Source organism: Aquarana catesbeiana, linkage group LG06 (assembly GCF_042186555.1).
Source record: "Aquarana catesbeiana isolate 2022-GZ linkage group LG06, ASM4218655v1, whole genome shotgun sequence".
NCBI lineage: Eukaryota > Metazoa > Chordata > Amphibia > Anura > Ranidae > Aquarana > Aquarana catesbeiana.
The window spans coordinates 28,713,276-28,726,384 of record NC_133329.1 but is presented as its reverse complement, the minus strand read 5'-3'; the positions used below and the strand labels follow the sequence as shown (position 1 = coordinate 28,726,384).

The 13,109-nt window shown below is 42.0% G+C and overlaps 1 long non-coding RNA gene across 1 annotated transcript; it reads right to left on the bottom strand.

Annotated features, from left to right (window-relative positions):
• Positions 1 to 2,458: 2,458 nt before the first annotated feature.
• Positions 2,459 to 12,637, bottom strand: LOC141147534 (uncharacterized). Its single transcript, XR_012245061.1, has 3 exons — positions 12,362 to 12,637; positions 8,241 to 8,434; positions 2,459 to 2,830 (listed from the first exon to the last, which is right to left on the bottom strand). It is a non-coding gene; the product is annotated as an uncharacterized lncRNA (long non-coding RNA).
• Between the last annotated feature and the right edge of the window lie 472 nt (positions 12,638 to 13,109).

The following is a 13,109-nucleotide window of genomic DNA, read 5'->3' as shown; positions in this document are numbered from 1 at the left end:
AGTACTCCTAATCTCAGCTCGTTACCTGTATAGAAGACATCTGGGAGGCATAAATCTTGCTGATTGATAGGGGATCAAATACTTTTTTCAGTCGTTAAAATAGAAATCATTTTATAACTTTTTTGAAATGCGTTCTTCTGGATATTTTTGTAATTCTGGCTTTATCACAGGCTTCACATAAAAACACACCACTGGCGCGCGGTGACATCACACACGCTCTTCTAGTGTGTGATATGACCGCATGTCGGCAAAGTGTGAGATACCATGGCCGGCGTGTTTTTATGTGAAGCCTGTTACTACTTACCATTTGTAAGTGGATAATAACCGCTTTTAATAAACCTTTCTGCTGTCATGCGCTATGAGCTTCTTCCTATTTGCATTCTATATGTGAGTGTTTGATGAGTGATTTAGGGATGGTATAAGAGCTGATCCTGTGTGATTCGATCCTATACTGAATAATTTCCAGGATGCACATCTGGTGTTGGTGTCACTTATTGCCAGATGATAACATGCTTTTCTGACCCCTGTAACTTGGGATCCACACCGTTGATAAGCGGTCATCGTCTTTAACCACTTGCCGACCAGCAGCCATCATTATACTGTGGTGGGTCGTCACGTTCCCATGAACCGTCATAGCTGTACGTCGGACCTTTAAGCGGTGATAGCAGGCACCCTCTGCACTGGGGGGTGCCAATGCGCGTGGCTGGCGGTGATCACAACGTGCAATCATGGGCACAAGAGCCAGAACAGGGACGTGTGTGTGTGTGTGTAAACACACAAATCCCTGTTCTGTGGGGAGGGGAGAGGCAGATCGTGTAAGTCTACTAGCTAGGAACAAAAGATCTGTCATCTCCTCTAGTCAGTCCCATCCCCCACAGTTAGAACACACACAAGGAAACACAATTAACCCCTTGATCGACCCCTAGTGTTAACCCCTTCCCTGCCAGTGACATTTACACAGTAATGAGTGCATTTTTATAGCACTGATCGCTGTATAAATGTCAATGGTCCCAAAAAATGTGTCAAAAGTGTCCGATGTGTCCGCCATAATGTCACAGTCCTGATAAAAATCACTGATCACCGCCATTACTAGTAAAAAAAAATAATAATAATAATAAAAATGCCATAAATCTTTCCCCTATTTTGTAGACGCTACAACTTTTGTACAAACCAATCAATAAACGCCTTTTGCGATTTGTATTACCAAAAATATGTAGAATACATATCGGCCTAAACTGAGGAAAAAAATCTTATTTATTTTTTTAAATTGGATATTTATTATAGCAAAAATGTTGTGTTTTTTTCAAAATTGACGCTCTTTTCTTGTTTATAGCGCAAAAAATAAAAACCGCAGATGTGATCAATTACCACCAAAAGAAAGCACTATTTGTGGGGAAAAAAGGACGTTGATTTTGTTTGGGTGCAGCGTCGCACGACCGCGCAATTGTCAGTTAAACTGGCGCAGTGCCGTATCGCAAAAAAAACTTTTTTTCATTTTTCCTCCCTGCTGATCTTCTATGTTTCTTCCTCTCTGCATGCAATGCTTCCCCTCCTGTAATAAAATTGATTACTCTGTTTGCATTTCACACTGTAAACTTCTCACAGTGTTCATTAGAAACTGCAGAAAATCAGTTAAAGCTGGCCTTTCTTCCTGGCTGGAGGACATCGCTGCTTTCATTCATTGGATTGTAGTTATTCAGCCATGAAGGCTTAAAGTGGATTTAAACCCTCCAACCATACACTCAGTGAAATGATCAGCCTCAGATAATACACAGAGATGAACCAAATCTCCCTACATAGGTTTTACATGTATATCTGCTGTCTTCATATTTATATACTGTTTAGAAAGTTCAGATCGTGTTAGGAGATTTTCTCTTCCTGTTTAACAGAGTGTGATGCCTGGGCATCCAGCCAAGACAGATAACATTGCTGATTGGAGAAAAGGCACACACCCCCTCTCCTCATAGGCAGAGACTCTCAGAAGTGTTTTGTAATAGGGCCAGCTCCCTGCTAATCAATTTATAGCAACCTCCCCCGACACAAATTTCAGGATGCTTTTATCCGATGTGTCGGAGAATTTGTCAGGAGTTATCAGGCTGATAACAGAGGAACGGGTCAGGAGAGAGCTATGGGACTGAGCTCTTTGAAGAGAGATAACAAAACACTGCAGATATATGTGCCCAGCTCAAATTTCATGAATCGGGTTTACATCCACTTTAACATCACATGTGGGCATTACTTTCTATATTCAGGATATTTTGTGCAGCCCCTCCCACAGCTACGATCTGCCTGCATTGTCCCCAAAAACTGGGAGACCTGGTGATGACGTCACTAGCTCTGAAATAAGGTATCTAATAAAAAAATGGAAAGGCTTTATTTTAAAATGTCATTAGCATGTCGATAAAGAGGAGAAGGAAGAACTAAGGAAAGCAAAATATAGACAGATTAATATTCAGCTTTAATTACAATATGGTACAGGAAATGTTTTAAACTGTGAAAGTTCCTTGAAAAATTGATCGAAGGTGAAATTATAATAAAAGCTTAAAATATGGCTTGTTTTCCATTCATTTCCCTTTAAGCTTTTTGTTGACCCTCCATGTCTTCTCATTCTCAGACCACACCCTACGCCTTAGAACTTGCAGTGCCGATTGGTATTTCCAGTCTCTTGTCCTTGGACTGTCACCACTCCTGATCTTTACAATCAAGTAATCCACACTTCTTCATTCTGTATCGGTGGGATTTCAGATTTTCATCCCTACATTGTGGCTGCTGGACCCATTGCCAGGACCCTTGTGAACATTTGAACTTTGCTTCATCATAGATGGAATTACTGTAAGGAACAGAAAGGATCATATCTTTTCTTATTTTCTTATGAACTTATATTACAGGAGAAGCCGTACAAGCAATAATGAGGAAGATGTTGAAGAATTTCACTACCATGGTCCTGCTCACTTTTTTTGTACTCTGGGTAGCTTAGTTACAGTATATACTCGAGTATAAGTCGTTCCGAGTATAAGTCGAGGCCCTAATTTACCACAAAAAAAATGGGAAAAACTTATTGACCCGAGTATAAGACGAGGGTGAGAAATGCACAGCTACTGTAAATGGAAAAGAGGGTCAACAATGCCCATTTGCAGCATCATTGTGCCCATTTGCATGCCTCACTGTGCCCATTTGCAGTCATAGGTCCCCCGAACTTCAAACTCGGTAGTTAAGGGTTCATAGATGCCCCCTAGCTGCAGCCAAAATTTGGGGTCTCTGAACCCAAAGGGTCCTGAAATGACATTGCTGCAGATAGACACAGTTGACCGAATTTGGGGCCCTGTATCTCTGGGCCACTTAGTGCTAAGAACCCCAAATTTGGTGTGCAAACCCAGTGGAACTAGCACCATAAAATTTCCAAAGCTGGGGTTTCTAGTACCAAGTGGCCCCAAGATACAGGGCCCCAAAAATCAGTTCAGAAAATGTCAAGCACTTTTCTGCAGCAGAGAATGACATTTTCCGAACCAGTTTTGGGGCCCCGTATCTCAGAGCCACTTAGTGCTAGGAACCCAAGCTTTGGATGTGTTATGGTACCAGGTCCACTGGGTTTGAATAAAAATTTGGGGTTCCTAGCACCAAGTGGCCCTGAGATTTGGGGCCCCAAAGTCGGTTCAGAAAATGTCAAGCACTTTTCTGCAGCAGAGAATGACATTTTCCGAACCGAATTTGGGGCCCTGTATCTCGGGGCCACTTAGTGCTAGGAACTTCAGCTTTGGATATGTTGTGGTACTAGGTCCACTGGGTTTGCATACCAAATTTGGGGTTTCTAGCACCAAGTGGCCCTGAGATACGGGGCCCCAAAGTCGGTTCGGAAAATGAAATTTTTTGCTGCATAAAAGTGCTTGACTCGAGTATAAGTCGAGGGGGGCACTTTCAGCACAAAAAAATGTGCTGAAAAATTCGACTTATACTCGAGTATATACGGTATATTTCCAATTTCCACATAAACCAAGAAAATATCCTATACAGAACTTGAAGTCCATTAATGCCCAACACCAGCCAAAACTTTTAATTTTACTTTGAGGATGTAGCACCCTCCTAGTATAGGTGCAAAGATTTAAATAGTTTGGTTAGTGTAATTTGCTCTTCTGCCTAACAGTGGGGCTAAAAGCAAAACTATCTTCAGCAGGTCTGCTTAACAGAATGCTATAATGTATTAGTTAGGGCTGCTCCTGTTCTGTGTTCTGATGCTGTTGAGTTTGCTTGGACTCCTCCCACCTTCTAGAAACCAGTAGAGCTTTCTGGAGCATAGGTGGGAGTTAGGCAAATGGGCAGCACAAGTATGTAGCAGTTTCAGCCAATTTCAGGGGATGTGCAACTGAGCATGCTAAGATTGGCCTATATATTCAGGAAACATGTGATCTGTGGGTCCTACCCAGATGATGGAGTGCACCAGCCAGGGGTGAGGCAGGCTTGCCGTCCCTGGCACTTACTGCCATGCGGCCTCAGGTGGCCGACTGGAGGGCCTGAAGCTAAAGGAGAGGAGTGACCCTGGTGCTTCTGAAGAGCTGACTGAAGGGGAGCCGTGCCTGAGGATCTGTTTGCGACTTCAGTGAGTACAAACCAATGATCTAGGGGCCTGTTCTATTTGGTTACCCACTTGTGCTAGTACAGTCAGCTAAGGGTCTAACTAACAGGGATCGCTGGCTAGTGATCCGAAGAGCTCTGTCTACCCTACCTTCACTACAAGAGACTTTGTTCATGCTCTTTATTTCTGAATTTCAGAAGTCTACCATCTGCTCCCAGCAAGGTACTTCACCTACTGCTCAATTCTAGATCAGCTAGAGGCATCAATCTGTGCATAGTTTTTGTTGTTCCTAGATTGGTCTTTGACTACATCGAGCCTGAGTGTGTGTGTGCTTGGCTGCCAGTGAAGAAGTGAGGACTATCTGGGTAATACTCAAGCGGCTCCTATGGTAGTAGCATTACATAGAGAACCCCTGTCAGGTTTTGCTGTCATCTGTTCTCCTATTGAGTAGATGACCTATTACCTCCTGTCTTGATTCTGTCTCTCTGAGGATTAAACAAATTGTAAACCCTTCCATAACCCAGTGAACTGACTATCCTCAGGTAACACGGAGATTAAACAACTCATCCTACATAAGCTGTACCTGTTTATCTGCAGTCTGTTCAAAATTCAGAATTTATCAAGCTCGTTTGAGAGTTAAGAAAAATGGGGTGGAGAGCTGAAGTCACACTCTGCAGAGCTCAATGAGAAGAGGTTTGAGAGCTGATTGGAGGGAAGGGATACACAACACATAGAAACACAACTAAGGTTGTCAATCACTGGGACGTGCTGGAGATACCTCTCCTGTCATCATTTTTTTCTTGGCAGAGGAATGAGACAGCAGAGAGAAATGACACTCTAAATTTAGACTATCATATACTTTAGAGGGATATACGTTTTCATATTTTATGTCTGAGGTCTGTAACCACTTTAACCTCTTGCCGAATGCTCTATAGTCGAGCGCTGGCTACAGTGTGGTCACATATTTCTTGGAGGGCATGTATTGACATCCTCCCAAAACCTTGCCTCCCCCGGGGCATGCATCGAGAGCGCTCTGTGATCGCTGTGTCCTTTCAGGGGGGGGGGGGGGCAATCACAGAGGCTCCAATCACAACTGATCACAGTGTAAACAGGATTTGCTGGGCATTGGCAGTCCTTTCCTCACCCTGACAGTGCATGAGGATAGGAAATCCGGTAAGTGGCAATCCACATAGGGAACATCAGTGCCACCTATTCTGAGTGCTCCAGTTTTAGTAAATCTCCCCCCATTGAGCTTTGAGCCAGACTTTAAAGAGGCTTGTAAACGTATACATTCTAAAGCAGGTAAAAATAAATTATGGCATCTACGATCTTTTTGATATCTTAAAAAATTTTGATATCTTAAAAATAGTCATTCTAGACTAAACATAGGTGAGCCACATTACATAAATATGTGTAGCACCCTCCTAGTTATGTTGCTGGATTGTTAGGCAAATGTAATTCATTTTGGCTCCTTTGTAATCAATGGAGCAGTTGTTGATTTCTTTTGGCTGTTCTGGATTTCACGGGCCTGAAGAGTTGATTACTCTCCTCTGCCTTTTGGAGATTTATAGAACATAGGTAGTGAAACAAGACAAATGGGCAGCATGAATATACAGTATAGGGTGCTGCAGCCAATCCCTGAGAATTTAGACCCTGAAGGCATCTGAGGAGCACATACAGTAGATAGTCTGAGCTTTAGAACAGCAGGGTCCTGTTGAAGTGATTCTACCTGTCCAAGTGGGGTGGCTAACCAACCCGCCCCCCCAAGCCATTTTCCTGATTCAAGCTGCTGTTCATCGAGGTCCTAGCTGTGGCAAAGTCAGGGGGCCTACACCTCAAAGTATCTCTGACACCTGGAGACTTCGCCTAAAGATTCCAGTCCACACAGCCTCTAGAATGTATCTGGAGGACCCTGAATGGACACAGCTGCTCCCCTGGCCTCATGAGTACTGACTTTACTATAAGATCCTGGTGACTGCATACTATTGGGATTGCTGGGCAAAGCAGTTCCTCCCCTGGGGGGGGGGGTCTCTACCTCTGGCCGTCCTTAGTCTCCTGTGGGGGAACTGTACTCTGAAATTTAGTAGAAGATTTGTCTTTGGAGATTGCAACCTAAAGAAATGTGTCCTCCAGTTATCAATAATGGTCCTGGAGTATCCCATATCACCCTACAACCTCTCCAAGTATATTCAGCAAAAAAAATACATCCTCTAGCCTGTGAATTATGTCAGGTAGCCTGAACTGTGCTCTGTGTGTGCTGGCAGCCCCTGCATCAGTGAGGGAAAACCACATTTTTATTTATGTGGCTGCTATCAGAAAGTGTGCAGTGACTGTGCTCTTGTTATATTAAATCATCTTCATACAGTGGCCCTTTCGGGGGGTAGCTCTACATATTGTTATAGGAAATTATGAATTCCTTTAATTTTTTTTCTTTGATGTGCTTGTGTGAAGATTTAAGCTGGCTCTACAAAGAGCAAATTTTGATTGGATCATTAGGAATTCAACCAGTTGGTTGCTCTTCTGGCACCAGTCTACCCAACATAGTTGGAGTGAGGAATTGAAGGTGCTGGGCAGAAAATTGTTGGCGGAATAGCACCTGCATCCAATCAGGGGTTGAGGGGCACTATTTGGGTATTCTGACAGCACCATGGCAGATTGGTTCTTCCATGCTTTAGTGTTCAGGCTGAATAAAAAAAAAAATTATGTTGGTGAATGGACCAGATTTACAGTGAAAGATCCTCATTCAGTCTTTCCAACGATTAACCTTTCTTGGAAAAATCACAAAGATAAGAAAACCATAATTTTCTGCCCACATTTCTGACCATCTGCAACCATGAAGTGGGTGAGTGAACTCTTGTGCCAGAAGTGCTGGCAATCCATAGCTGATAAGTCAATGGTGACTGGAATCTGTTCTACTACTAATGTCACCAGACTGTCATTTCCTATTAGCCTTGTTTCATGGGGCATATATTCAGAATCTCATTCTAACAGGTTATGTTGGTTTCCCCATTTGACTACCATAGTGGGGGGTTGAATGAGTTTATGTTCTTCAGTATTGTAACTGCCCCATTGTATCAGTTTTTGTTTTCCTTCCCAACCCTTGCAAGGCCTCTGGTTCATTTTGTTGCTAAACACACCAGACTGTCAGTTATTCACTACTAAATCCCCAATTTACATCAAGTGAAAGAAATTGCAGGATTAAAGCATTATGGTGAAAAACCTTCTTTACTGCAGCTGCCCCCCCCAGACCCTCCTTTGTCTTTCCTGAGCCCAATCCGATCCAGCGATGTGCACGAGCCCAGCGGCTCCAGCCAGCCAATGTCTCTCTCCTCATTGGACAGATTGATAGCAGCGGGAGCCATTGTCTTCTTCAGCTGTCAATTTAATCCAGTGACATGGGAGCCGGGGTGGGGCTGAATCCCACTGTCTGTCAATGGGCGCAGCAGCAGGACTCGGAAGCAAGCCCGCACGGGTGCCCCCAGGGAAAGTGGCTTTCCGTGGGTGCACCCAATGAAGGGGAGGAGCCAGAAGCACCGGCGGGGCACCTCTGAAGAGGCGGATGGGGGCTGCTCTGTGTAAAACCCTTGCACAGAGCAAGTAAGTATAATATGTTTGTTGTTTGTTATTTTATTTGTAATTAACCTTAACAACCCCTTTAAGAGAAAATTACCTAAGGATTATGTAATTGGATTACACTTTTCAGTTTTCTTACAAGCTGCATTTTCTCAGCTTTCTCTGTGCATGATATGAGGAGGAGGTCTCTGGCCAAACTTTTAATACTGGGCTGATTCTTCAGGATTCGAGTCTTCTCCTGATCACTGCTGTCCTCCAGATCATCAATCACTACAAGAACATTGTCCTTTCCTGAGTACACAGAGAACATCAATAATCAATACAAGTAATGTTCATTTGTTGTGTATACTGTATGTTTCTTTACCTCTTTTGGCCAACACCAAAATCTCCTCAATTCTCTTTATGCAATCAAAATTTTGTTTTGATTGTGAGTGGCCTTTTCTACATTTACCCAACTAGGTTACAATACACTATCAATAAAACACAATTGAAGGAACCATTTCAGCTTTCCAGACTCAAAGATATCTGCTCTAGTATCAAACAGCTGTAATTAAAGATGTGCTTGTACAAGATCCATGTGGTCCTGTGATTCAGATTACCCGTACCTCCCAACTTTTTGGGATGGGAACGAGGGACACCTATTATCAAAAGTATGCAGGCATAGGACACACCCCCTGCCACCCCCCCTTAAAGAAGAATTATAAAAAAAAAATGAATAGTTAAACTCCCAAGTTTTTTTTTTTTTTTTTTCCCCATCACCATTCCTTTATATTGGATTTTGAAATTTAGAAATTGGATGAAAGGTTTAGCTCTGGGAAACACTTTTTGATAGCTAAAAAGTGCATTTTATATACAACTATATAGATCAGAACAAAATGAGGGACAAATGAGGGGGAAGGGGGGACAGAGGGACATTGCTCCAAATCAGGGACAGTTGATGAGATTACCCACCATCAGCCAAGAAAAAATACCAGGCGATCTTCTCTGACCATATAAAACTTATTTCCACAAAGTTTTATTAGTGTTTTTTAAAGGGTAAGTTCACCTTTGTACACTTTTTTTATTATAAATTCCAACCCCCTATGCACCAATAGAGCATTCATGTACTTTTTTGCAAAAATATCAAAGCTTTCCATTAAATCTACAGTCACTTACTTTTCTTGTGCTCATCCATGTTTCCAGACGTTTCCATTAGTAATGTCTTTTTTCTTGATCAGACTTTAGGTCATGACACAGGAAGGAGTTGACCAGCTGACCTCATTAGCACACACCCTGCATCATCATTCACCCTCCCACTCCCAGCTGCACGTTTTTTTTTTAAAATGAAGTGCAATCAATCAGTGATCACACTTCACCAATACATGGATAAGCACAAGAAAAGTAAGTGACTGTAGATTCAATGGAAAGCTTTGATATTTTTGCAAAAAAAAAAAAAGTACATAAATTCTACAGTCTGGTCCATAAATATTGGGACATCGACACAGTTCTAATCGTTTTGGCTCTATACACCACCACAATGGATTTGAAACAAAACGAACAAGATGTGCTTTAACTGCAGACTTTCAGCTTTAATTTGAGGGTATTTACATCCAAATCAGGTGAATGGTGAAGGAATTACAACGGTTTGTATATGTGCCTCCCACTTTTGAAGGGACCAAAAGTAATGGGACAATTGGCTACTCAGCTGTTCCATGGCCAGGTGTGTGTTATTCCCTCATTATCCCATTTACAAAGAGCAGATAAAATGTCCAGAGTTCATTTCAAATGTGCTATTTGCATTTGAAATCTGTTGCTGTCAACTCTCAATATGAGATCCAAAGAGCTGTCACTATCAGTGAAGCAAGCCATCATTAGGCTGAAAAAACAAAACAAACCCATCAGAGAGATAGCTTAAACATTAGGTGTGGCCAAATCAACTGTTTGGAACATCCTTAAAAAGAAAGAATGCACCGGTGAGCTCAGCAACACCAAAAGACCCGGAAGACCACGGAAAACAACTGTGGTGGATGACTGAAGAATTCTTTCCCTGGTGAAGAAAACACCCTTCACAACAGTTGACCAGATCAAGAACACTCTCCAGGAGGTAGGTGTATGTGTGTTAAAGTCAACAATCAAGAGAAGACTTCAGCAGAGTGAATACAGAGGGTTCACCACAAGATGTAAACCATTGGTGAGCCTCAAAAACAGGAAGACCAGATTAGAGTTTGCCAAACAACATCTAAAAAAGCCTTCACAGTTCTGGAACAACATCCTATGGACAGATGAGACCAAGATCAACTTGTACCAGAGTGCAGATGGACAATGACTCGAAGCATACTGCAAAAGCAACCAAAGAGTTTTTTAAGGGAAAGAAGTGGAATGTTATGCAATGGCCAAGTCAATTACCTGACCTGAATCCGATTGAGCATGCATTTCACTTGCTGAAGACAAAACTGAAGGGAAAATGCCCCAAGAACAAGCAGGAACTGAAGACAGTTGCAGTAGAGGCCTGGCAGAGCATCACCAGGGATGAAACCCAGCGTCTGGTGATGTCTATGTGTTCCAGACTTCAGGCTGTAATTGACTGCAAAGGATTTGCAACCAAGTATTAAAAAGTGAAAGTTTGATGGATTATTGTTAATCTGTCCAATTACTTTTGGTCCTTTAAAAAGTGGGAGGCACATATACAAACTGTTGTAATTCCTACACCGTTCACCTGATTTGTATGTAAATACCCTCAAATTGAAGATGAAAGTCTGCAGTTAAAGCACATTTTGTTCGTTTCATTTCAAATCCATTGTGGTGGTGTATAGAGCCAAAAAGATTAGAATTGTGTCGATGTCCCAATATTTATGGACCTGACTGTATATTGGTGCATAGGGGGGCTGGAATTTAGAAAAAAAATGTACAAAGGTGAACTTGCCCTTTAAAGCAGGTAACTAGATTTAATGGGCAAACTTTATAATTTCTTGTTGAGCTAAACAGTTAACTCTTCATCTATATGGTGTCCTTAAGGCCACTTCCACCAGGGCCTTACCTAGGGGGTGGTAAAAACTGGTAGTTAAAGTGGAACTTCACTCTCTCAATAAACATTTATATAAATATTTTAAATCTTATACTGCTAGCATTAGTAGATAGAAAGGAAAGTATATCATGTTTACTATATCGTTTCCATGCCTAGGCAAATTATGTCATACATCCCAGGTGTCTTTAAGAGGGGAGAAGGGGTTTTCCAAGCTAAGCACACCCTCCGTTCTGCATGCCTGAGCTAGGGGCAGATGGATTCCAGGAGGTAAATGCTACATGAATCACATGCCCTTACTCAAGATGGTTACACCAGGAATGCTTGTTGGGTGTTTCAACACAATCTCTCAGCAAAATAATGCACAGAGACATGGATGAATAGGTAAGTTTTCTTTGAATATTAAAGATGAATTAAATATCATTTCTAGTTTGTGGTGCTCAGATACAGTGTAGTTCCACTTTAAGCTGTGGCCTTGCTGCCCACCTAAAACCTAACATACATCTGGATGGGGCTATAAACATACTTTGGCCAGGATGATTTGCATTGTAGATGTGGCAAATTTAAAGTAGAACTATATGCAAAACGTTTTTTTTCTCATTTTGGATAGAGTAATAAAGAGTTATAACCCCTGTAAGGTTTATTTTTTCCATCTGTGTCCCATTGGGGAGATGTTCCTTCACTTCCTGTCCCTGTAGCCAAACAGGAATTGAGAGGTGATCCCTGAAAAATTATGAGAATCTCTTGAGGCCCCCAGGTCACCAGAACTAATGTCCCCCATTGGAAGATTTTTCCTCTATTTCTGTTCTGGGGACAACCCAAAATTTGGGATTTTTTTCTGCGTTCACTTACAATGATAATGGTTAACAGGACAAATAGAGTGGGTGAGTCTTCCTAACACAGTCACAGGCAGCAATAAAAACTGACAGGAGTTCAAGTCCCTCTCCACTCTATCCAAAACTAAAAAAAACAAACATTTTGCCTTTAGCTATACTATAATGTGGCTTGTCAAGCTGACAAGGGGCATTACCTGTTAAGCTCAGCTATGGACCCCACCGCAAGCAAAGCATTTGACTTGGAGTTGTGGCACCTTAGTCCCATTCAAAATTGCTGTTCAGGTTCCTGAACGCATGGAAACCGCAGCTTAGTCACTCTCTAAAAAGTGACCCATCGCAGATCACTTTTTAGAGAATTCTGTAGTGTGCACCTAGCCTTACCGAGCATCTGTTCAAGACAATCCAGCTCTTCATCATACAGGGAATCGTTGACATTGGTGATGTTCACTCTTCCTCTGTTCTTGGTGTGATACAGAATCCCCAATGTGCACTCAGACAAATCATCTATAAACCTTTGGAATCCATTGTTGGAAATGTAACAAGGTTTAACATCTTGGACGCTATTTCTGAAAATTTCGGATGTCAGGAGTTCCACCAGCCAGGAGTAATCCTCATCAGAAGATCTGGAGAAGATCCCGACGTTGTGCTTTTTACCTGGTGGTTGCTGACATATGGAAAGACAGATCAGTACTAAGACTGACACATTGGAGAAAGTTTGGAATGCATTGATGCAATTATATAGCCTTGAAGGGAAAAGAAAAAGCCTGAATTGTGCAAACTGTCCCCAACAGACAATTTATTATAAACCAGAAGGTTTGAGTATATAATGGGCCATGTAGGAACTGTTGCACCTCTTTTGAGGAACCTTTCCCAGTTGGCACATAACAAGGGATTTCTCAATGAAAAAAAATTTCATTTGGACCCGTAACACCAGGGAATCAACATGTTTCAATCAGGTATTATCCTCATCGGACGTGCTTATTGTGAAGCATTACTATCAATGTCATGAATTTTAACCAGCCTGGTGGTAAGAGTGTGCAACACTAGTGAGCTTTTATTTTTCTGTTGCGACTTTCTCTTAAAGCCCAATTCCAGCCAAAACTTCTTGTTTGGTTTTGGATGGAGTGGG